At 44.4% G+C, this 23976-nt stretch overlaps 1 long non-coding RNA gene across 12 annotated transcripts; it reads left to right on the plus strand.

Annotated features, from left to right (window-relative positions):
* The first annotated feature begins 7598 nt into the window (after window positions 1-7598).
* LOC125508977 (uncharacterized) lies at window positions 7599-15335 on the plus strand. 12 transcript variants are annotated; one of them, XR_015604674.1, is made up of 9 exons: window positions 7604-8002; window positions 8132-8225; window positions 8307-8482; window positions 8749-8866; window positions 8941-12069; window positions 12275-12528; window positions 12756-12790; window positions 13653-13723; window positions 14171-15335. It is a non-coding gene; the product is annotated as an uncharacterized LOC125508977 (long non-coding RNA). The 12 variants fall into 12 exon arrangements; XR_015604675.1 differs by having other exon boundaries at window positions 7599-8002; window positions 8941-10858; window positions 12019-12069; window positions 12275-13723; XR_007283889.2 differs by having other exon boundaries at window positions 7601-8002; window positions 12275-13723; window positions 14171-14552; window positions 14716-15335.
* Window positions 15336-23976: the final 8641 nt, after the last annotated feature.

Below are 23976 nucleotides of genomic sequence, written 5' to 3' on the forward strand. Positions count from 1 at the left end.
ATACCCAGACATTTTGAGTATATGCTCACTGACAAAACTGTTCTCCTCCATCTTGCAGCTATATAACTTATTGGAGACTTCATATCTCTCAATTCGGGCATTTGCTTGAAATATTAACTTCAACTCCTGGAACATCTCATATGCTCCATGACGTTCAAAACGTCGTTGAAGTCCCGATTCTAAGCTGTAAAGCATGGCACACTGAACTATCGAGTAGTCATCAGCTTTGCTCTGCCAGACGTTCATAACATCTGGTGTTGCTCCAGCAGCAGGCCTGGCACCCAGCGGTGCTTCCAGGACGTAATTATTCTGTGCAGCAATGAGGATAATCCTCAAGTTACGGACCCAGTCCGTGTAATTGCTACCATCATCTTTCAACTTTGCTTTCTCAAGGAACGCATTAAAATTCAACGGAACAATAGCACGAGCCATCTATCTACAATCAACATAAACAAGCAAGATACTATCAGGTACTAAGTTCATGATAAATTTAAGTTCAATTAATCATATTACTTAAGAACTCCCACTTAGATAGACATCCCTCTAATCTTCTAAGTGATTACGTGATCCAAATCAACTAAACCATAACCGATCATCACGTGAGATGGAGTAGTTTTCAATGGTGAACATCGTTTATGTTGATCATATCTACTATATGATTCACGCTCGACCTTTCGGTCTCCGTGTTCCGAGGCCATATCTGCATATGCTAGGCTCGTCAAGTTTAACCTGAGTATTCTGCGTGTGCAAAACTGGCTTGCACCCGTTGTAGATGGACGTAGAGCTTATCACACCCGATCATCACGTGGTGTCTGGGCACGACGAACTTTGGCAACGATGCATACTCAGGGAGAACACTTCTTGATAATTTAGTGAGAGATCATCTTATAATGCTACCGTCAATCAAAGCAAGATAAGATGCATAAAAAGATAAACATCACATGCAATCAATATAAGTGATATGATATGACCATCATCATCTTGTGCTTGTGATCTCCATCTCCGAAGCACCATCATGATCACCATCGTCACCGGCGCGCCACCTTGATCTCCATCGTAGCATCGTTGTCGTCTCGCCAATCTTATGCTTCCACGACTATCACTACCGTTTAGTAATAAAGTAAAGCATTACATCGCGATTGCATTGCATACAATAAAGCGACAACCATATGGCTCCTGCCAGTTGCCGATAACTCGGTTACAAAACTTGATCATCTCATACAATAAAATTCAGCATCATGCCTTGACCATATCACATCACAACATGCCCTGCAAAAACAAGTTAGACATCCTCTACTTTGTTGTTGCAAGTTTTACGTGGCTGCTACGGGCTTAAGTAAGAACCAATCTCACCTACGCATCAAAACCACAACGATAGTTTGTCAAATAGACTCCGTTTTAACCTTCTCAAGGACCGGGCGTAGCCATACTCGGTTCAACTAAAGTTGGAGAGACAGTCGCCCGCAAGCCATCTATGTGCAAAGCACGTCGAGGGAACCGGTCTCGCGTAAGCGGACGCGTAAGGTTGGTCCGGGTCGTCTCGTCCAACAATACCGCTGAACCAAAGTATGACATGCTGGTAGGCAGTATGACTTGTATCGTCCACAACTCACTTGTGTTCTACTCGTGCATATAACATCAACATAAATAACCTGGCTCGGATGCCACTGTTGGGTTTCGTAGTAATTTCAAAAAATTTCCTACGCACACGCAAGATCATGTGATGCACAGCAACGAGGGGGAGAGTGTTGTCTACGTACCCAACGCAGACCGACTGCGGAAGCGATGACACGACGTAGAGGAAGTAGTCATACGTCTTCACGATCCAACCGATCAAGCACCGAAACTACGGCACCTCCGAGTTCGAGCACACGTTCAGCTCGATGACGATCCCTGGACTCCGATCCAGCAAAGTGTCGGGGAAGAGTTCCGTCAGCACGACGGCGTGGTGACGATCTTGATGTACTACAGCAGCAGGGCTTCGCCTAAACTCCGCTACAGTATTATCGAGGAATATGGTGGCAGGGGGCACCGCACACGGCTAAGGAATAGATCACGTGGATCAACTTGTGTGTTCTAGGGTGCCTCTACCTCAGTATATAAAGGAGCCAAGGGGGGAGGGGGGCGCCGGCCAGGGAGAGAGGCGCAGGAGGAGTCCTACTCCTTTCGGGAGTAGGACTCCCCCCCCAATCCTATTCCAACTAGGATTCCCAAGGGGGGAAAGAGAGAGAGGGGGGCCGGCCACCTTCTCCTAGTCCTAATAGGACTAGGGGAGGGGGAAGTGGCGCAGCCACCTTGGGCTGCCCCTTTCTCCTTTCCACTAAGGCCCATGAAGGCCCATATGGCTCCCGGGGGGTTCCGGTAACCTCCCGGTAACCCGGTAAAATCCCGATTTCACCCGGAACACTTCCGATGTACAAACATAGGCTTCCAATATATCAATCTTTACGTATCGACCATTTCGAGACTCCTCGTCATGTCCGTGATCACATCCAGGACTCCGAACAACCTTCGGTACATCAAAATGCATAAACTCATAATGTAACTGTCATCGTAACCTTAAGCGTGCGGACCCTACGGGTTCGAGAACAATGTAGACATGACCGAGACACGTCTCCGGTCAATAACCAATAGCGGGACCTGGATGCCCATATTGGCTCCTACATATTCTACGAAGATCTTTATCGGTCAGACCGCATAACAACATACGTTGTTCCCTTTGTCATCGGTATGTTACTTGCCCGAGATTCGATCGTCGGTATCCAATACCTAGTTCAATCTCGTTACCGGCAAGTCTCTTTACTCGTTCCGTAATACATCATCTCACAACTAACATATTAGTTGTAATGCTTGCAAGGCTTATGTGATGTGTATTACCGAGAGGGCCCAGAGATACCTCTCCGACAATCGGAGTGACAAATCCTAATCTCGAAATACGCCAACCCAACATCTACCTTTGAGACACCTGTAATGCTCCTTTATAATCACCCAGTTACGTTGTGACGTTTGGTAGCACCCAAAGTGTTCCTCCGGTAAACGGGAGTTGCATAATCTCATAGTCATAGGAACATGTATAAGTCATGAAGAAAGCAATAGCAACATACTAAACGATCGGGTGCTAAGCTAATGGAATGGGTCATGTCAATCAGATCATTCAACTAATGATGTGACCTCGTTAATCAAATAACAACTCATTGTTCATGGTCAGGAAACATAACCATCTTTGATTAACGAGCTAGTCAAGTAGAGGCATACTAGTGACACTTTGTTTGTCTATGTATTCACACATGTATTATGTTTCCGGTTAATACAATTCTAGCATGAATAATAAACATTTATCATGATTATAAGGAAATAAATAATAACTTTATTATTGCCTCTAGGGCATATTTCCTTCAGAAGCGGCTTAACTACTCGGCCTATGGCCACCGCCATCACATTGATGATGGTAAGCTTGTGGTGGCCAAGGCAGGCGACTTGGGCGGCCAACCGAGCTACCTCGACACCTTCTTCATGGGGGCAGCTCCTCAGTCGTCAGGTGAACTGCTTCTTAGGCGGTGTATGAGAGAAAGGCGGGAGGCCTTGTCGCACGGGATCATCAAGCAGTACATCGGTGATGTAGAACCATTCGGTCTCCCAGGTTCCAACATTCTCTTTAGGAGTGCCGGGCAGATAACCTACCCCGACAATCCTGCACACTTCGGCATCTCTGACCTCGAAGACAGGGCCATCGCAAGAATGAGGGTCAAGGCATAAATATTTTCGCCATAACCCAAAGTGTGCCTTGCAACCAAGGAAGGCATCACAGAGAGCAATGAAGCCCAATATGTGGAGAACAGAGTTGGGAGGAAGATGATGGAGCTAGATCCCGTAAAACTCCATAAGCACCCTAAGGAATGGGTGAATAGGGAATCTAAGGCCTCTTAGAAGGAAGGGAATGAAACAAATTCTCTCCTCCCCATGAGGCATGGGGTAATTATCATTGATGACCCCTATGTCTGTGGCCTGTAGCCCAAGACAGAATGATGTGAAATCTGGATCAGGTTGATACCCCTCGGTGGAGAGTCGATTGAGCTGCGGACTAGTAACCTAACAACTTCTCCAATCCCCCTCGAGAGGACCATTAGGGCGCCTTGAAGAGCCAGGAGTGTTCGCCATTGTTGGAGCTGTAGAGGTGGCGTTGGAAGGAAGAGTTGCGTAAAGGCAAGGATGGAGCGAGCAGGGTGAAAGGTGTTACTTCCCCTGCCGCCTTTTATTTACCGCAATAATACTGGTCAAGGGGGACGCTTGAGTCCCCCAACAGTTACTCTGCGTGTTCCCTAGGCATAACATCTAGTTTGGGATGCAAATCGAGGAGAGGATTAAAAGCACCGTCAAAGGAGGATTTTTGGAACCACCATGCCTCCGTTTAAGCGAAAATACCGAGGTGTGGGGCCACTAGACCATTAAAGGTCATCGAGGAGAATGAAACTACCCTTATAAGGAATCAACCTCGGATGGTTATCCTCGGTTACAACTGAAGCATACTGTTAAAAGACTCATCAACATCCGAAGTATATCGTTGCTCGGATTTTAGCATGGCATCAAGGGTCGAACATCAAACAAAAGATTGACGGATGACATAAAGAATCGAACTCGCCTGCAAAGCCGAAGACCCGTACAATAAAACCACCCAGGAGCCTGTTTCCTTGGTTTGAAGACAAGTTAACGGGCTACTGGCGGTGTCTTGAAATAAGGGGTGCAAATCACGTCGGTCCAGTGCTCTTGGGTCGGGCTCGTATGCTGGCACTCGGTGTAATCAAGATGGAAACCACCAAAGACCTGGCGTACACTTCAAGGCGTGTTTTGAATGATAGGGATGTTTATCGCTAGATTGTAACCCAGGCACCTATAAGCTATGGGGATTTAGTTCATAGGGGAGGTTTTTGGAGATTTAGAGGTTAGAGCCCATTCATACGATCTGGAGGTAGATCATACCGTACCATGTTCCCCATCCACAATCAATTTAACAAAAGCAAGACATAGGGTTTTACCTCTTCGAGAGGGTCCGAACCTGGATAAATATCGTGCCCCTACTCTTATCATCAGTTTGGGACCTCCAACCCGAAATTCGCCAGTTTTAGCACCGACACTAATGAGGTTGAAATCGCCCCCTGTGACGGTCGACTGAAGAATCACTACAATATCTAAGCTCCCTTGAATTCAAGGGTTGTGAGAGCTCTGGGGCTGGGAGGTTCAAGTGACCACGTCACTTATTTCTTTAGAAGAATCACTCAGGTTTTTCAGGAGAACCACGATCTCTTACTAGGTGAGTAGATTTTTTAATACAGTACAATCGAAACCACTCATATACACAAACATACACTCATCCTATGAATGCATGCACGCACACCCTACCCATATGAGCTCCGCCAGGAGATTAAGCCGACACATCATCTTGAGATTGACGAAACCGCCATAGACGCCTTCATAGTCGATGGGAATGTCTCCTCCCACTGAACGCATATCGCCAAAAGAATGTGAGGACCAATGTCAAGTCCGGGACTTAAACTCTGGTGAGCATGGGATACCTATGTCCTCCTAATCATCCAACAGAGGTATTGTTTACTGTTTGGGTCAACCATCCAACTATGTGTGTCCACCACTTGATGGGTTACGTGTCACTTAATCCTTGAACTAAAACCACGACATTTATTTTGGATCAGAGGGGCAACTTTTTTGCGAGAAAAAAAGGGTTACATGTCGCTCATGCACATCTGGTAGATTGGTACGAGGGAAATTAATGGCGCGGCCAACTATATCCATGCCTATCAAAGTGATGTATCATCGCACAACGCACGGTTACCGCCAGCTTGGCCCATCATCGCCTCCTCTGCCTCACATGGCTGCATGGGCGCCGTAAGTCATCACCACGCCTCATGGCCCACCCATGTCTCCATATTCTCCCCTTCCCTCATTTCGGCACGCCCGAGCCATCACCATCTCCACCACACCACACGGTTACACATGCACTCGACCCATCACCTACTCCTCCGTGTCGTATGGTTGCACGGGCGCCGGCAGATCATCACTGCCTCCTCCGCACCACACGGTTGCACAGGCACCTGACCCATCACCTCCTCCTCCCTGTCATATGGTTGCACAGGCGCCGCCAGTCCATCACGGCCTCCTCCATACCACACAGTTGCGCGGGCACCCGGCCCACACCGCCTCCTCTGCACCACAAGGCTGCACGGGCTTTGCATGTCCACCACCACGCCGCACACCCCTCCTAGCACCTCATCTTTCTCCTCTTTTTTGTGTGTGGTAATTTACGTCCAACGACGACGACGCTCGGGGCCTAGAGGAGCAGGTGACAAGGTAGACCGCCACGGCTAGCAACAGTGTTGTACATGGACGACTGTCATCTTCGGAACTTGGTCGCCTTCATCGACACACCATGGTCCACAAGGTCTGCAGTACAACTCTCGATACGTCCTTCCTCTTTCTCTGTCATCCTTTTTTTGGTAGCCTGATTCAAATTCAATCTCGCTCGCTTCAAGGCTAAACAAGCAGCAGATTATCTCACAGTGTAAGGTTTCAATCTGAAAGCCTCATCCTGCACTGCTTGAGTACCATGTCCGTGCTTGTGGATTAACAACCTCAGGTTTTTTATACATGGCAGTGCATATTAGTTTTTTCAAAAGTCAAAAGATGTCCATGTTTGACCAAGTTTCTAGAATAAACTATCAGTATCTGAAGTACTAGATAAATAAACTATAAAAGTACATATGGATGTTGATTTTTAAAACTTGATCAAATATTGATAGGCTTGACTTTTCAAAACAAAGTATGTACTATATTTTAGAACGGAGAGAGTATTAATTAGCATATGGTTCCACGCCTAAGGAGCATAGTCTCTCATTGAACTTAATTAGCACTAAAACAATATAACAAGATGATAACTAGGTTATTTTGTGAAGATAATTTGGTTAATTATCACCGGGTCACTTATGTACACAGCTGATCAGGCCTTATTAATGCATTGATAGTGTTGCATTCAAATGAAAGCTGAGATCAATCACTTGTACTATTATGTCTTGATCCTCCCATTTCCGTCTCTTCCTCTTAGAGGCCGCTATAAATATGCTTCATTCCCTTTCCTATCGTTAGTCAGTGCAAAGCATTGCTTTTATTTCAAATATGTTCTTTCTATTTTGATTTTAACTACGCATCTAAATGATCAATACTGAAAACCAGAAGCCATATACTTTGGTGCAGTGTTGCAACTTCCAAATATTTCTCACTCCTACTATCCTTTTACTGTTATTGGAGACCATTATTGTTGGTGTTTTGTATTATTTGTATCTGACCAAGGTAAGTTATGAAATACCGGTTGGTCAAATCGTAGAGCTGTATGATTGTTGTAGATGTATACTATAATCAGAATCCTCAATTACACATATCATAATCTCTACTCCTAATGGAGCAGTTGGTACTCTCCACCGATCAATTTTTGTCCCACTAGAGATGGTTAGTTTTCGTCCTCGATCGCTATACTACCATGATACCAGTTGTAAAACACTACGGTTCATGGACAGAAAATCGTCTTACAAAATCTACAACGGTTAACCTAAAAAAAAATAGCCAGAAGCTCGCACCCGAATCCTCGTGCCCTCGACGCGGCCTCGGAGACCCGCCATTGCGGAACCCCTCCATCTTTCAGACCACATCGCCGCCGCCGCCGACCTCTCCCAGTCCCTCTCGTACCACGCCGCCGGCCCCCCTCCCCTCCCCTCCCCTCATCATAAAGAAGGAGAGACAGGGATGCTCTTCCTCAGACGGCGGCGGCGGCCAGATCGAGCAGGGCAGGGCACCACACGGCGCTCTCTGATCCGCCACGGTCGCAAGAGGAATCGCGCCGGATGGGAGAGGACCGTCTGCTACGACTGCTTCATGCGTCGTTGTTGGAGATGCTCGCGCGCCGGGAGCTTCCTCCGCTCTCCCCCTGCCCCGACCGTAGGTACTCGATCTCTCGCCCCCCCCCCCCCCCCCCCCCCCCCCCCCCCCCCTTCCCTTCTCCTCTTTGATCTTCTCTTCTATTCTCCCCACCTGATGCGCCATCCCTTTTCCCTTCCACGCACACACGCAGACGCAGCAGCAGCGCACACCGCCATTGGTTGTGGCTGGTTGTACCTCGGAGCTCCTTCCTTCCTGCTTCCTCTGATTGCGCCTCCGGGGACTAGGTAAGCCTGTCCCACCTGCTCTCTCAACATATACACGTTTGGTACTACTTGACTAGCATGAGAAATCTTAACTTTTCCTAGCGATGAACTTGTTTTCTGGATCCCAAATGGAGGATGAAGTTGAATATATATACTACAGCCGGATGATCAAGTCCAAGTATTCGTATGTTGCTATATTGTTAGTCACTAGCATGTGCCCATGGCACCCAAGCTGGCGTAGGCGCTGCAGATTGCCCTCTCGCCAAAGCCTCAACCAGGTGTGAATCCCTCCTCCACTTCTTCTGGTTTGGTTTATCTCTGCATCTGATGCGGGCGGTTGTGTGCAGTTTGCTATGATATATGTAGAAAGGACCACAACTTTTAATTTTCCCTTGTTATAATTTGTACATGAAGTCATGAAGACTTCCTCTGTGTATGAATTTGTTTTCAGTCTCATTCGACACTCTCTATTATGGTTGAATTTGGTACTTTTATTTCTGTGCAAAATGAGGGCAATATAATGTTTCTTTCATACATGATACAGCTGGTGAAATAGCTGCAGAATTACAGTGTACCTCAAATTTCATAATTGGGAACTGCAGTCATGGGTATCTTGTGGCTTCATCAGTTCATCACTATCTTATAAGGCGGGAATTACTCAGGTATGACTCACTAAACTATGGTTGAGGTTTTGAACTTTTTTTCTTTACTGATTATGTTAGAATATTCATTGCAGCACAATATTACTCATGCACTGGAAAAGACCAAATATCCAGATCGAGACATACTGGAGGAAATTTGATGAGAAGTATCATTTTTCTTGTCAGTTTACTTCTGATATAATCGCTATGAACACTGTTGATTTCATAATCAATGCACTTGATGTTTCACGATCTGTACTGCAGATTTTCAGAACACTAAGGGCATATCTTGGCTTGGAATGCTGATGGTTGGGCGAACGTCATGGATCATGGCAAGTGCGATTTTCAGAACACTAAGGGCATATCTTGGCTTGGAATGCTCATGGTTCGACGAACGTCATGGATCATGGCAAGTGCTCCTCTCCACTTCCCCTCCCTGCTAAAAATCAGTTCCAATTGTTGTACAAGTTTCCCGATATGGCTTTCTGAATTTTAATTTGTCGCTTGTTCTGTCGTACTCGGTGGTTATTGTTTGGCCTACATATAGAGGTAAATGTTTTGTATGAGATTATTTATCCGGACCTCACCGATGATTACTTGAACTCAGGTTGGACAACATATGAAATGTTAAATTTAGCAAGATATTGCGATTCGATTTCTCTTTCAATGTCATCATCCTGCAATGGATGTGTATGTCTATTTTGTCATCTAGTTGCGATGCATGGGCACTTTCATTTGATTATACAGTTCTACTGCGGGAAGGGAAATATGGACTCTGGATGTCCATTTCTGAGGTGTCAATCTGGTGCTCGGCTATATAGTACAGGGAAGAGTTCTTCTAGATCCTAATACAGGTAATCTGATTCATAGCTTAGGCGCATTTTTCTTTATTCATAGTTAGCTAATAGCAATAACATCTGCACTTTCCCTACAACCTATATTGAAGGTAAAGTAATGATTTCACATAGGCACTTTCCCTACAACCTATATCGAAGGTACTAACTGCAATATTTTCCATATGAACCTGATAAAGATAGTACTAATACCTTGAATTTCTACAAAGAATAGGTGACACCAAGTTGCCAACCATCTTTGGACCTGTCATCTTTTTCCCCACTAGGGCGCTTCCTTCAAATTTATCAATTTGGAGACATGGGTGCCCTCAAGTTGACACGCTTGTTCTTATTGTTGCTTACGTATGAATTTCCTGAGAGCTGCTTACGTATTTTTTATTCATGAATTACATGACCAATGAGTCAGGTGTGAAAATGCTTTATAAATCAAGACAACCAACATGCTGAAATTTTGGAGCAATTGCTGAAGGAAAGTACCACTTACTCTTGTTTCAAGTAGATTTCATCATTTTATTCTTAGAGTCAGCTACATAGTTAATATTGCAAAACTTATAGTTCATGGTGAAGGAAAGTACCTATTGCAAGTAGACTTCATCATCTTATTCTTAGAGACAGCTACATATGGTTAATATTGCAAAACTTAAAGTTCCGGTTTGTGATATGTACGTCCCCCTCTGCAGAAATGCTTAATACTACTATGAGAAAAGTAGGGAAATGCTCACCCTCTGCAAAATGTATTGGTTCGTCTCGCGGTCTCACCCCCAAAAATAGAGGAGAGGAGCAAGGAGCTCCTCCATCACACTCGTAGGCTCCAAGGAGCCCGTCGCCATGCATGGAGGAGAGGAGCAGGGAGCTCCGCCGCCGCATAAGGTTATATCCATTGTTGCATCTTGTAATTATTAATTTGGAATAAATCATGCAATTGGCATTTATATAAGTTTGTAGGCAAACCAAGTCTGCAACGTTTGAATATTATACTCGGTGAGTTGCTCAACTACTTACAGTCCTATTACTTGAGACTTATACTTGATCAGTTGCCGTGTACATTATTATGACATAGATGAAACCATGTCTATGTTGAAGCCAGATGGAACTGACCATCTAAACATATGTCAAATTATTGTAGTACATGCTTCAGTACTGCAAGTTGGAGTAGCAAGTAAGTATAAATCAAAAGAAAGTATTGCTTCAGTACTGACCATCTAAAAAGTTCAGTTGTTTACTGACATGTGCATCTTGTTCATCCTTTTGTTATTGAATTTGGAAACGCGTGTAAGGTTTCCGTATCTTGAAGTTATGAATACTGAGAAGTGCAAGCCTTTCTCTTCTAGAAAATTACGGAATTGGCTCACACACTATCAAATAATTTGATGCACTCTTTTTTTATTTTAAATGGTTAGGAGGAACAAGTGAAGGCTTCTATTTTGGATCAGTTCTTTTATTGCATAGTTGGATAACAATTTCTTAATGATTATTAGAATGATACTCAAACATATGAACGTTCTCCATAATCAGATTAAATCACTCCTGCAGCCTGCAACTGTAGTAAATAAAATTATTTAGATTCAAGCTAAAAAAGAATTATTCAGATTCTACCATGTATCTACTTACAAACTAAAAGAGAATGTAACCATATAATGATTATTTAGATTCAAGCTAGAAAAGAATTATCCACACGCCAACAATTTAGGTAAGAGATTTACGCCCCGCTTGGAATCGGTGTATCTATATCCTGTATTTATTTTACAAGTGTATTTTACCGGCCACGCTTGATAATCCACCTGGATAAAAAAAGATGGATGGAGGCGTGTAAATTTTACAGGTGTATAGCGCTCTGAAACGAGAATCCAATCAGGCCCTTAGATTATTTGTGTAGGTTATTATAATATATAATGCAGAGATCTCAGGGTATAAGGTGCAGCAATAAGTCTTGGTTTTATTTTGCATTTTGAGTACTGAATTACAAAAGATATGATGCTTGCACGTAATTTCAGTGTCATGATAATTTTCACTTCACAAAAAGATTGAAACATTGCTCCTACAACTGTGGTACCTGTTTGCTGTGATGGAAGGTTACGGGTAAGCTCACTTATCACAGGAAAGAAATGATTGGTTCAGTGTGCTTCACGAAATTAACTTGCCACTGCAACACAATTTACAGTTCATCAGTTTTGAGCCTAAGTTCCATTTTATTGATGCTTCCTTTATACATAGATTTATTGGCTTGCCTCTTCCTCTGCCATTTGATTTCCTTCAGATTACTTGCATCATAAATTTCAAGGTTACAGATCTGGCACTGAATGAGACAATCATTATTAGGATTGAAGGATGCTTCAATGATGCTGTCAGCAGTAAGAAACACTTGCAAATGTATGTCTCGTCTGTTTAAACGTGCGCTCTGTAAATAAATGTAGACAACTGTCACAATATTGATTAGTGCAATATTTGAATAAGTAGTAGTTTTAGATTTTGTGTAGTTGTATAGTATCTCAGTTATGAAATAAATAATAGCCTTCCACGAAATAGTTTTTTTTGCGTTGCTTTTTATAACTCAATTCATTTTCTTATTTTATAGTATTAAAACAAAATGGCCTGCCGAGATCAATATCGGTGACATAGATAGCTTTAATGGGATGATGAAGCATTTGACCTGAGACGAGTGTCGGGAGGGGCTAAGCATGATTGCGACGAGGGCGAGACGTTGCTGCGACCGTGACCGCAACCGGTGGAGCGAGGCGCCGGTGATCGTGTTTTCCGCTGGTGTTTCTGATCTGCCGTGCTCGGTTTTTGGCAGCTTCGATCCAATTGATCCCCTCCAGAAGCATTCAGGTGAGTGAGCAACTTACGCTCCACCAATGCAGGCAGTGGCGGAGCTTAGTGTAGACCAACAGGGGCCATGGCCCCCCCTTATTTTTTGCATCCATTGAAGAATAGGCTACATTATGAGCCTAATTAGTGTTTAAACTACAAATTAGCCCCTCCTTCCCTATTAACTTGGTTCCTTTTCACTAATGGCCCCCTCTTGAATTACTCTCAAGCTCCGCCACTGAATGCAGGCGTCTAGAGGTTCAACTGCGTGGGCAGGAGCTCGGTTGGTTTGCTTATATGCATTTTTTTTCTTCAACATTGGATTATTTTGGTAGTTCATGCATGTCCGTCCTCTTTATATGGTTTTTCTCATAATTCACGCCCCAAAGATAGGTTCTTTTAGTTACTACATATTTTAGTTTTTTCTGCTTACTGTCATGTCCACTTTCTTGTCTGATTAAGCAACTAATATATGAATATCTGTGCACAGTTCTACCATTTTTGCACTCACTTATGGGGCCATCTATGTTGAGTTTGTTCTGCTATTCTCCAACTTAAATCAAGAATGCAGTCTCATGTTATTGTCTTTGCTAATACAGATTGTAATGCAATCCAATTGTAGTGTCATGTTTCAGCTCCTTTTATTTTAATCGTGATGTGCATGGTTGTTCATGTTCTCTTCTTGCCATGCACTAATCGAAGTGTACATGTAGATGCTCAAAATTGCTTATCATCAAATTACTTGACTTATGTACTGCTTGGACTTGTTTAATTAAAGAGACGTCTCTTTAAATTGACTATATTTACTTGTCACACATCATTTGGGTCTTTTGCATTGCCGAGAGTTGTTACCCGAAAGTTCATACATTGTATAATTTCTTGTTATCCTTCTGTGCATGGAGTCATCTTCTGGGTAGTACAATCCAGGTCGACCATGCTGAGATAATCATCATTTTAATTATGACAGCTTACCAAGTTTAATATTTCAGTTCTCCGAAACATAATCTGATTATGACAGCTTATCAAATTTAATATTCTGCACATGGTGAACTTCATCAAATTAGGATACGGATACCTACTTGTTTTATCATTCTATCAGCAACCTAAGCTCTTACTATAAGATATTAAACCCATTTGTATTTCAGACCTTGCACGCTTCTGATGGGGAAGAAAAAAGTGACTTGTCCCTATGGAGACAATGGATCTCTGTATCAAGGTGATGTTGGTTCGACAAATGGATATCTCTACCTTTTGTTTTCTAAAGAGTTGTGTCTGAAACATGGTGGAACGACGGGGAAATAGAATAGAGGGTCTATAATGAAAAGATGTTTTATTTTGAGCACCATGTAGAACTTGTTCTCAGTATACTATGCCATTTTTCATATGTTAACATGTGCTTCCAAATAAGTTCTATTAGTTTAGAAAAATGTAATCCTGCAAAAAACAATTCCACATTTAAATTTTAAATTTTAATATATATTGTATACGAGCTTATTTTAATTTTTTTAATTTAATATATGTTTATATGTTTACTTTTGAAGATCAATATAAAAACCATTGGCTTTGTATGTTGCTTTAAAAATGTCGATTGACTAAGTTACTGACATAACTATGATGGACTGAAATTAATCGAGTTTTATACAAGGAAAATGATTCCTTTCAGGCTGCCGGCGGAAGCTTACGCCAGTCGCCCGTGATTCGTTCAATCGCGTCTCATCTACCGGTTCTCCCTAATGCACACATCCAGGCGATTCAATCCCCTCCTTCATCCTTACCTCATGAGGAAACCGCCAGCCACTCGTTCTGTCTCATTCCTCTCATCTCTCAAGCTCGTTTTGTCCCTCTCTCACAGCACCTTTTTTCTCCTTTTCATCTAGCGTCACTACCGGACGTAGTTGCGAGGGTGAATGTGGGGGGCAGGTGGCGAGCCGAATGCAAGTGCGAGTGAGGCGTCTGGCGACGGGCAGCAAGGACGAACGCGTGCACGAGCCGTGCTGCTGCAGGAGGCGCCGCAACGTGATGCAACTGAGGAGCTACAACCGCCGGTTAGTGAAGCTGCAACTGTCAGATGGTGCCTACATTCAGACGGCCGGCAACGATGACTGCCCGACTGCCGGCTGCGTGTGGAGACAAGCATGGCGAGATGGAAAGCTGCGACAGGCAAAGATTTTTGCTGGAACCGGTGACATGTTTTGTTGGGACTGACAGGGCGATGTGCTACGACGGTGACGCAGGGGCGGCGACGGTATGTTGGGACCGGGAAGACGAATAACTTCAACCGACAATGATATTTGCTGGAACCAGTGGCATGTTTTGTTGGGACCGGAGGAGCGACGTGCTTGCATCGGTGACGGTGTGCGGGGACCAGCAAGACGAAAAGCTACAACCGCCAATGATTTTTGCTGGAACCATTCATGATGGCACCGCGACACGTGACGGGGGGGGGGGGGGGGGTCGCGTTTTTGCTGCACCTATTATCATTTTTGCTACGCCCGATGTTGAAGATGCTATGGTGACGGGGCTCGTCGCTGCAACCATTGGAAGGCCAGACAAGTGCTTCCTGCTTCCTAGGAAGGCAAGGAATCAAGTACTGCAACGTCCGCCACTTTTTGCTGCGACAACCTTTGGATGGGCGCAGCGAGCCACGGCGCTGCAAGCGGTCGATGAGGGGGTCATGCGCTATCTTTCCTACGACGAGGGACGGAACGAGCACCGAGGTGCCTCGAGCTGGTGGGCGCGAGATGAATTTTAGGCGGCTGTTCCATGTCTATTTTTGCTTGTTATGACAGAGATGGAGATAGATTATGTCGATATTCAGCAACGATCTATCACAAGGGTCCTAAGACGATGTTTCTGGAAGAGGCTAAAAATTCATTGAATTTTATACAACAACACAAATATATATATGTGTAAATGAAAAAATAATTAAAATGCCCGTGGCAACGCATGGGCATGCAACTGGAGGTCGTCACTCATCAGGTTGCAACTACACTTTCCCCTGATTTCTTCTCAGTAGTTTATAACATGCACTTTTATCTTCTAAAAATATTAGGGTTGTGTAAATATTACTCGAATTTAGTCTATTTTGGACAGCCCAATAACTATTTCAGAAATTCCTAATAAATTCTAGAGGCCCACTTAGCCCATTTGTGCAAGGCAAGGGATACTACTAAAGTTTAGTCCCATATTGCTAGTTTAGTGGGAGTTGGACCTCCTTATAAGGGAGGTTCTTTCCCCACTTGTACGAGCATGAGAACAAGAGGGATATCCACGCGCGCTCCTCAGCCGCTCGCCTCGCCACGCCACGCCTCGCCGCGCCGCGCCGCGGGTTGCGGGAATGAGCCGAGCCGATAAGAGAGGTCGCTCCTCTCCAGAGAGACACAACAGAAGCTCCTCTTCCTCTCGCCACAAAGTTCCGACCACTGCGCTGCTGCTACGTTCTTCCCCAGCCCGTCTTGCGGCCGAAACCGCACCTTTTGAGTCCTGTACGGGAGAAGGGTGATAAGGTTTTTGGGGAGCGCTCAGCGCGACTACTGGCTGCTTCATCACGGACGATCCGGTCGCCGACGACTACTTCCCCGACGTCCACGACCTCCTCGACGACATGGCAGGCGAGGACACCGACCCCAAGTCCAGCGCTTCTGCTGCTGCTGTCCCGTACGTATTCTTGTCTTTCCTGTTAAAGGTTCTGCCGCAGTTCCTTGTTCTAGTCCTTGTCCTACACATGATAGGTTCTACTTCATATATGCTACTTGCTATACTGTCTGCTTTAGATATGATAGGCTACGGTTCATATATGCAGAAGCTATTTACCTTCTCTCTGTCAGAACGCATGACTTGTTTTATCTCTACTATATTAGTCATGCGTTATCTAGTATTTCTATTAATAAAATTATTTGGTAAATTGCTCATATTTCCAACAATCCAAAAACCTTATTATAGGCAATTTACCCCAAGTGGTTTTGCTGCTTCCATGAGACCTCCTATGTTTGAGGGTATCCACTATAAGAGGTGGCGAGTGAGAGCAGTCTTATGGTTTCAAACCATGATTTGCTATGACGCCACTCTCGGCAAACCTGAAGGAGAGCTTGATGCTCAACAGGCACAAGCTTTTCAGAAAATGGATACTCTGTTTAAGGCTGCTCTCTTGAGTGTTCTTGGTGAGAACATAGTTGATGCTTATGCGTCAATTGATAATGGAAAAGATATGTGGGATGCACTCGAGGCCAAGTTTGGGGTCTTGGATGCTGGCACTGAGCTGTACATCATGGAGCAATTCTATGATTACAGGATGACTGAAGAGCGCTCCGTGGTTGAGCAAGTTCATGAGATACAGTCATTTGCTAGAGAACTTGAGCACTTCAGTTGTATGCTACCGGACAAGTTTGTTGCCGGAGATATCATCACTAAGCTTCCTCCTTCATGGAGGAACTTTGCTACCTTGCTGAAGCATAAGAGGCAGGAGTTTTCCGTCCCGGATCTCATTGGCACTCTTGATGTGGAAAAAAAGGCGAGAGCAAAGGACACACGTGCTCGAGGTATTGAGGGAGGATCTAGTGCCAATGTGGTACAGAAGCAGAACTTCCAGCCCCACAAGTTCAAGAACAAGGGCAAGTTTGATGGAAAAGCAAAGTTTGATGGGAAGAACAAGGCTGTGCAACACACAAACTTCAAGAAGAAGAATGGTAAGAAGAAAGGTGCTTGTCATGTGTGTGGGATCCTGATCATTGGGCTCCTAGTTGCCCTAATCGCCATGACAAGCGTCATCCTGGGAAAGGCGGCAAGACCGCTAATGTTGTCATTGGAGACACTAACATGAAGGATGCTGGGTATGGTATATTTCCCACTATTCTTTCAGTATGTCATTCTCCTGACTGGTTGATTGACACGGGTGCTAATGTGCATGTATGCGATGATATTTCCATGTTTTCGTCTTATAAGACCGCAGGGACTTCAACCGTGCTGATGGGCAACGGTTCAAGTGCTTCTGTTCGTGGTGTTGCCACGGTCGATCTAAAGTTTACTTCCGGAAAGATCGTGCGGCTGAAGAATGTGCATTATGTCCCCTCCGTCAATAAAAATCTTGTTAGCGGATCTCTTCTGTGTAGAGATGGCTACAAGCTTGTCTTTGAGTCGAATAAATTTGTAATATCCAAGTATGGAACCTTTGTTGGTAAAGGCTATGAGTCAGGAGGCTTGTTTCGTTTATCCTTATCAGACGTTTGCAATAAAGTTGTTAATCATATTTGCAACAATATTGAATCCAATGTGTGGCATTCACGTCTTTGTCATGTTAACTTTGGTTGCATGTCGCGACTAGCGAAGTTGAACTTAATCCCTAGTTTCACCACCGTTAAGGGATCTAAGTGTCAAGTGTGTGTGCAAGCTAAGCAACCTCGTAAGTCTCACACGACTGCGGAAATAAGAAATCTTGCACCACTAGAGCTCATACATTCAGATCTATGTGAAATGAATGGTGTGTTGACAAAAGGTGGAAAGAAATATTTCATGACGTTAATTGATGACTCCACTAGATACTGCCGTGTGTATTTTCTGAAATCTAAGGATGAGGCTTTGAACTTTTTCAAGATCTATAAAGCTGAAGTGGAAAACCAACTTGATCGAAAAATCAAGAGGCTTAGGTCCGACCGTGGTGGAGAGTATTTTTCCAATGAGTTTGATGCTTTTTGTGCGGAACATGGTATAATCCATGAGAGGACTCCTCCCTACTCACCTCAGTCAAATTGGGTGGCCGAAAGAAAGAACCGTACTCTAACTGATTTGGTTAACGCCATGTTAGATACATCGGGTCTCTCCAAGGCATGGTGAGGGGAGACGATATTGACAGCATGTCATGTCCTGAACCAAGTCCCCACAAAGAACAAAGAGATAACTCCATTCAAGGAATGGGAGAAGAAAATGTTAAAACTCTCTTATCTGCGAACATGGGGTTGTTTGGCGAAAGTCAATGCTCCAATTTCAAAGAAGCGGAAGCTTGGACCAAAGACTGTGGATTGTGTTTTCCTGGGATATGCTTTTCATAGCATTGGCTATTGATTCTTGGTTGTAAAATCTGAGGTACCTGACATGCATGTCGGTACGATCATGGAGTCGAATGATGCGACTTTCTTTGAAGATATCTTTCCCATGAAGGATATGGCTACCTCATCTAATCAGGAGATGCCTAATTCATCGAATCAGGAACCAGTTACAATTACCGAACCTACAATTTCGATGGAACACTTTGAAAGTCCTATGGAGGAGAACAATGAAGTTCCTATTAGGAGTAAGAGACAGAGGATTGCAAAGTCCTTTGGTGATGATTTTCTTGTATACCTCATAGATGACACTCCCAGTTCTATTTCAGAGGCCTATGCATCTGAAGATGCTGACTACTGAAAGGAAGCGGTTTGTAGCGAGATGGATTCCATCTTGGCAAATGAAACTTGGGAGATAACTGATCATCTTTATGGGTGCAAACCTATAGGATGCAAATGGGTATTCAAGAAGAAGCTTAGGCCTGATGGTACTATTGAAAAGTACAAGGCTCGGCTCGTGGCTAAGGGTTATACCCAAAAGGAAGGTGAAGACTTCTTTGATACTTACTCACCTGTGGCTCGACTGACTACTATTCGAGTTCTACTTTCACTAGCTGCCTCGCATGGTCTTCTTGTTCATCAAATGGATGTTAAGACTGCTTTCCTAAATGGAGAGTTGGACGAGGAAATTTATATGGAACAACCAAATGAGTTTGTACTAGATGGTCAGGAAGGGAAAGTGTGCAAGTTACTGAAGTCTTTGTACGAACTTAAGCAAGCACCCAAACAGTGGCATGAGAAGTTTGAAAGAACTTTAACAGCTGCCGACTTTGTTGTGAACGAAGCTGACAAATGTGTGTACTATCGCCATGGTGGGGGCGAGGGAGTTATCTTGTGCTTGTATGTTGATGACATACTGATTTTCGGAACCAATCTGAATGTTATTAAGGAGGTCAAGGATTTCCTATCTCGTTGTTTTGAGATGAAGGATTTAGGAGTGGCTGATGTCATTCTGAACATCAAGTTGTTGAGAGACGATGATGGTGGGATTACATTGCTTCAATCTCACTATGTGGAAAAGATCTTGAGTCGCTTTGGCTATAGTGACTGCAAGCCCTCTCCAACACCATATGATGCTAGTGTGTTGCTTCGAAAGAATCAAAGAATTGCTAAAGACCAATTGAAGTATTCTCAGATTATTGGCTCGCTTATGTACTTAGCCAGTGCTACAAGACCTGACATCTCTTTTGCTGTTAGCAAACTGAGTCGGTTTGTTTCAAAACCAGGAGATATGCATTGGAAAGCTCTAGAAAGAGTTTTGCGTTATTTGAAAGGCACTGCAAATTATGGAATTCACTACACCAGGCATCCAAAGGTGCTTGAAGGGTATAGTGACTCAAACTGGATCTCAGATGCTGATGAGATAAAGGCCACGAGCGGTTATGTATTCACTCATGGAGGTGGCGCTGTTTCTTGGAAGTCTTGCAAGCAGACCATCTTAACGAGGTCAACAATGGAAGCAGAACTCACATCACTAGATACAGTTACGGTCGAAGCAGATTGGCTTCGCCGGCTCTTGAATGACTTGCCGGTTGTTGAGAAACCTGTACCGGGTGTCCTTATGAACTGCGACAATCAAACTGTGATCACGAAAGTGAGCAGTTCAAAGGATAACATGAAGTCATCAAGACATGTTCAGAGAAGGTTAAAGTCTGTCAGGAAAATGAAAAACTTCGGAGTTATTGCGTTGGATTATATCCAAACGTCTAAAAATCTGGCAGATCCTTTTACCAAGGGTCTATCACGTAATGTGATAGATAATGCATCGAGGGAGATGGGTATGAGACCCACAATATGAGTTGTTCATAGTGGTAACCTATTCTTTGTGATCGGAGATCCCGTGAATTAGATGTGGAATACAAGCTGTTGGTCAACTAAGAGGAGAGTATCCTTACTATTCACAATACCACTCCATGAAGATGCAATACTCTCCTAATCTGCATGGCAGGTTGATGTATATCTTAATGTGTTGTAAGTGGCTTATTTAAGCAGAGATGTTATCCTGCAGAATATCTTTTGAAGAACACACCTATACGAGTCTGATTGTCAAACGTCGCAATCTATGAGAGTAGGGTTCTCTCTAGTAAACTCATGAAAGGTCACGGAGTATGACGCATAAGCTCCACCCGCGGGGAAGATCCACGGTAGCCACGTATCGGTCAAGGCTTTATGTGAAGCTAGATTCGCAGAAAACTTGCAGTTCAAGGCCCAGTCCACTGTTCAAGTTGCTTACTAGTGTAGCATAGAGTTCTAGGTGGAAATTCAACTTAACAGTCTCCATTGCAGTACCGGTATATAAAACAGTGTTTTGGAACCAAAGGCAAATTTTTGTGTGCCTCTGAGATCTGGTGGGGGATTGCTGGAATTTAGTCTATTTTGGGCAGCCCAATAACTATTTCAGAAATTCCTAATAAATCCTAGAGACCCACTTAGCCCATTTGTGCAAGGCAAGGGATACTACTAAAGTTTAGTCCCACATTGCTAGTTTAGTGGGAGTTGGACCTCCTTATAAGGGAGGTTCTTTCCCCACTTGTACGAGCATGAGAACAAGAGGGATATCCACGCGCGCTCCTCCTCCGCCGCCCGCCTCGCCACGCCACGCCTCGCCTCGCCTCGTCACGACACGCCACGGGTTACGGGAATGAGCCGAGCCTATATCTAAATTTTTGCCATGCACGACGGGTATACGAAAGGTCACGTGGGAGTTGAAAGGTTTTCTGTAATGGACACTGAATTCGGCCGCTGCCTGTTCGCTTCGTCTCCCTTCGTTGCTTCACCTCCTGCCGCAGCCTCTTCGCGTCCTTCTCCTGTGCCTATATAAGAGAGGTCGCTCCTCTCCAGAGAGACACAACAGAAGCTCCTCTTCCTCTCGCCACAAAGTTCCGACCACTGCGCTGCTGCTACGTTCTTCCCCAGCCCGTCTTGCGGCGTGCACCGCAGGTCGGGACAGTAGGCCTCCGAAACCGCACCTTTTGAGTCCTGTACGGGAGAAGGGTGATAAGGTTTTTGGGGAGCGCTCAGCGTGACTACTGGCTGCTTCATCACGGACGATCCGGTCGCCGACGACTACTTCCCCGACGTCCACGACCTCCTCGACGACATGGCAGGCGAGGACACCGACCCCAAGTCCAGCGCTTCTGCTGCTGCTGTCCCGTACGTATTCTTGTCTTTCCTGTTAAAGGTTCTGCCGCAATTCCTTGTTCTAGTCCTTGTCCTACACATGATAGGTTCTACTTCATATATGCTACTTGCTATACTGTCTGCTTTAGATATGATAGGCTACGGTTCATATATGCAGAAGCTATTTACCTTCTCTCTGTCAGAACACATGACTTGTTTTATCTCTACTATATTAGTCATGCGTTATCTAGTATCTCTGTTAATAAAATTATTTGGTAAATTGCTCATATTTCCAACAAATATACTCCTCGAGACAAAGCATAGAGTCGCTTAGTTGTTGTTTCTCTCTTTTAGGCCCAGATAAGCAACTATATATTATATACACTGCTGTACTGCATGAAACCATATGCAACTATATATTATGATTCTTTATTTTACTCATTCGTGTAGATGGACTTTTGTATGGCACTATTCAAACTTGTCATACTTTTGCAAAGCCTTACTTTTTATATTCGTGCATGTTACAATGGTATCTCAAACTTGTCATACATGAGTGTTAGATTTTGTAGTCTGAAAATATGATAATGATGCCGAGAGAAGAGAGCATGCGTACGATCCATGAACATGATGTGCAACAAGAGATGGTATGACTTCTTCGGAGAACCATCTTGATGCTTCTTTTTTTCTTCATAATATTGCCAACCATTGAGATTGTGGTGCGGAAGGTCGTGGGCGCTAGAGATTGTGGCACGGTTTAGAGGGTTGGCCGGCGGCGGAGGCGGCGATGAGCAAAATATTTCAAAAGCCCGTGGCAACGCACGGGCATTATACTAGTTTTGAATTAGTTTTGCAAATAAATATTATCATGTCCATTCAGTACTATGTGTTTAACCATGCATGTCCGGGACATACGTGGTACAACCATTACTTTGGATATGTTTTGGACAGTGCTGCTAACACATCAGTAACAAACAAATAAATGGTAGAAAAGTAGAACGACGTGGCAAGGCGCGTGTATGCTTAGTTTTTGTTCTATCTCTCCGAGGAAGGTCTTGGAGAGGGAGAGAGAGAGAATGATCCACCTGGCCAACATCTCACTGATGCAAATCAAATCTGCTTTGTGGTCGATATATATATCTCCTCTCGCTCATGGAAGCTGCATGTGAGGGCATGTCACCAGCGTCGCGTATGGCTCGCGTGCATCGTGCATGCATGACTGGCCCGCAAGAGTAATATCATCATCAGAGCACAAAGAGTGGAAAGCTCATCAGGTAAGTAAGCGGACAGGGACATGCGGTTTACTAATTCAGACTACACAATTCAGTGATTCGTTTCCCTCTGCTCCTAATAATTACACAGGGTGCAGTTCTTTCTCTGGTATACAGCTGTAGCCACAGGCCAAATGTCCGGAAAAAGCATGCCATGCCATGTGGTGGCATTTGTTTCTACATTTGCACCGTGTGTATGTACTCGTGCAAGAGAAAGATCATGGCACCAGCTGGGGCCGGCTCTAGTTGTGTACACTACACATGAGCTGGGCCTGGGGTTGCCATTTGCCAGATTTGAGAGCAGGAGCCACTATGGGCTCGTAGCATGCAGCCATGATGCCCTTCCTCCTCCACGGGCGCTGCTCTCCTTGTCTGCCAGACAGACAGAGAAACGGAAAACCAAAGGCACAACGCAAGAAACAAAACTGAACAAGTCGCGCATGCACACGCACCATGCGTCCAAATCAACTCGCATTATCATCATCATTCATCTCACGCTCTGAAGCTTGATCGACTGATTGACTGATTCATCCATGGCCCCCGATTTTACAACGCACACGTGTGGACGTTACGTACGCGCGCGCGCACGCACGCACGCATGTCTCAATTGTTATCCTGCTGGTTAGCTCAGCTGCCTAACACCAAATCCCTTTGAAAACAAATGCGCTGAGCGGGCAGGAAAGCGATGCTCGCCCTGCTTGCTGGCTTGCTCATCTGTTCCCGTCTGGGTGGATAAAGGTGCATGATTACTGTCTTTAGAGCTTATTAAACAAAACAAAATTCGACATGCCATGCCCTACTTGACTTTGTCGCAAAAAAAATGCCCGCCCTACTTGACAATTCTGTAATACTACTCCTGCAGCTTTGGTCCTAATCCTCCGTCTAAGGGTCAGCAAGCAACCCGTGCGTTCAAAGTCCAAAAGTATGTGCTGGATCAGAACAGAAGCCGTAACCACCTTTGACAGCAGAAAAGCCAACAAACG

This window comes from Triticum urartu, chromosome 5A (genome assembly GCF_056163025.1).
Source record: "Triticum urartu cultivar PI428250 chromosome 5A, HENAU_Tu73, whole genome shotgun sequence".
Classification (NCBI taxonomy): domain Eukaryota; kingdom Viridiplantae; phylum Streptophyta; class Magnoliopsida; order Poales; family Poaceae; genus Triticum; species Triticum urartu.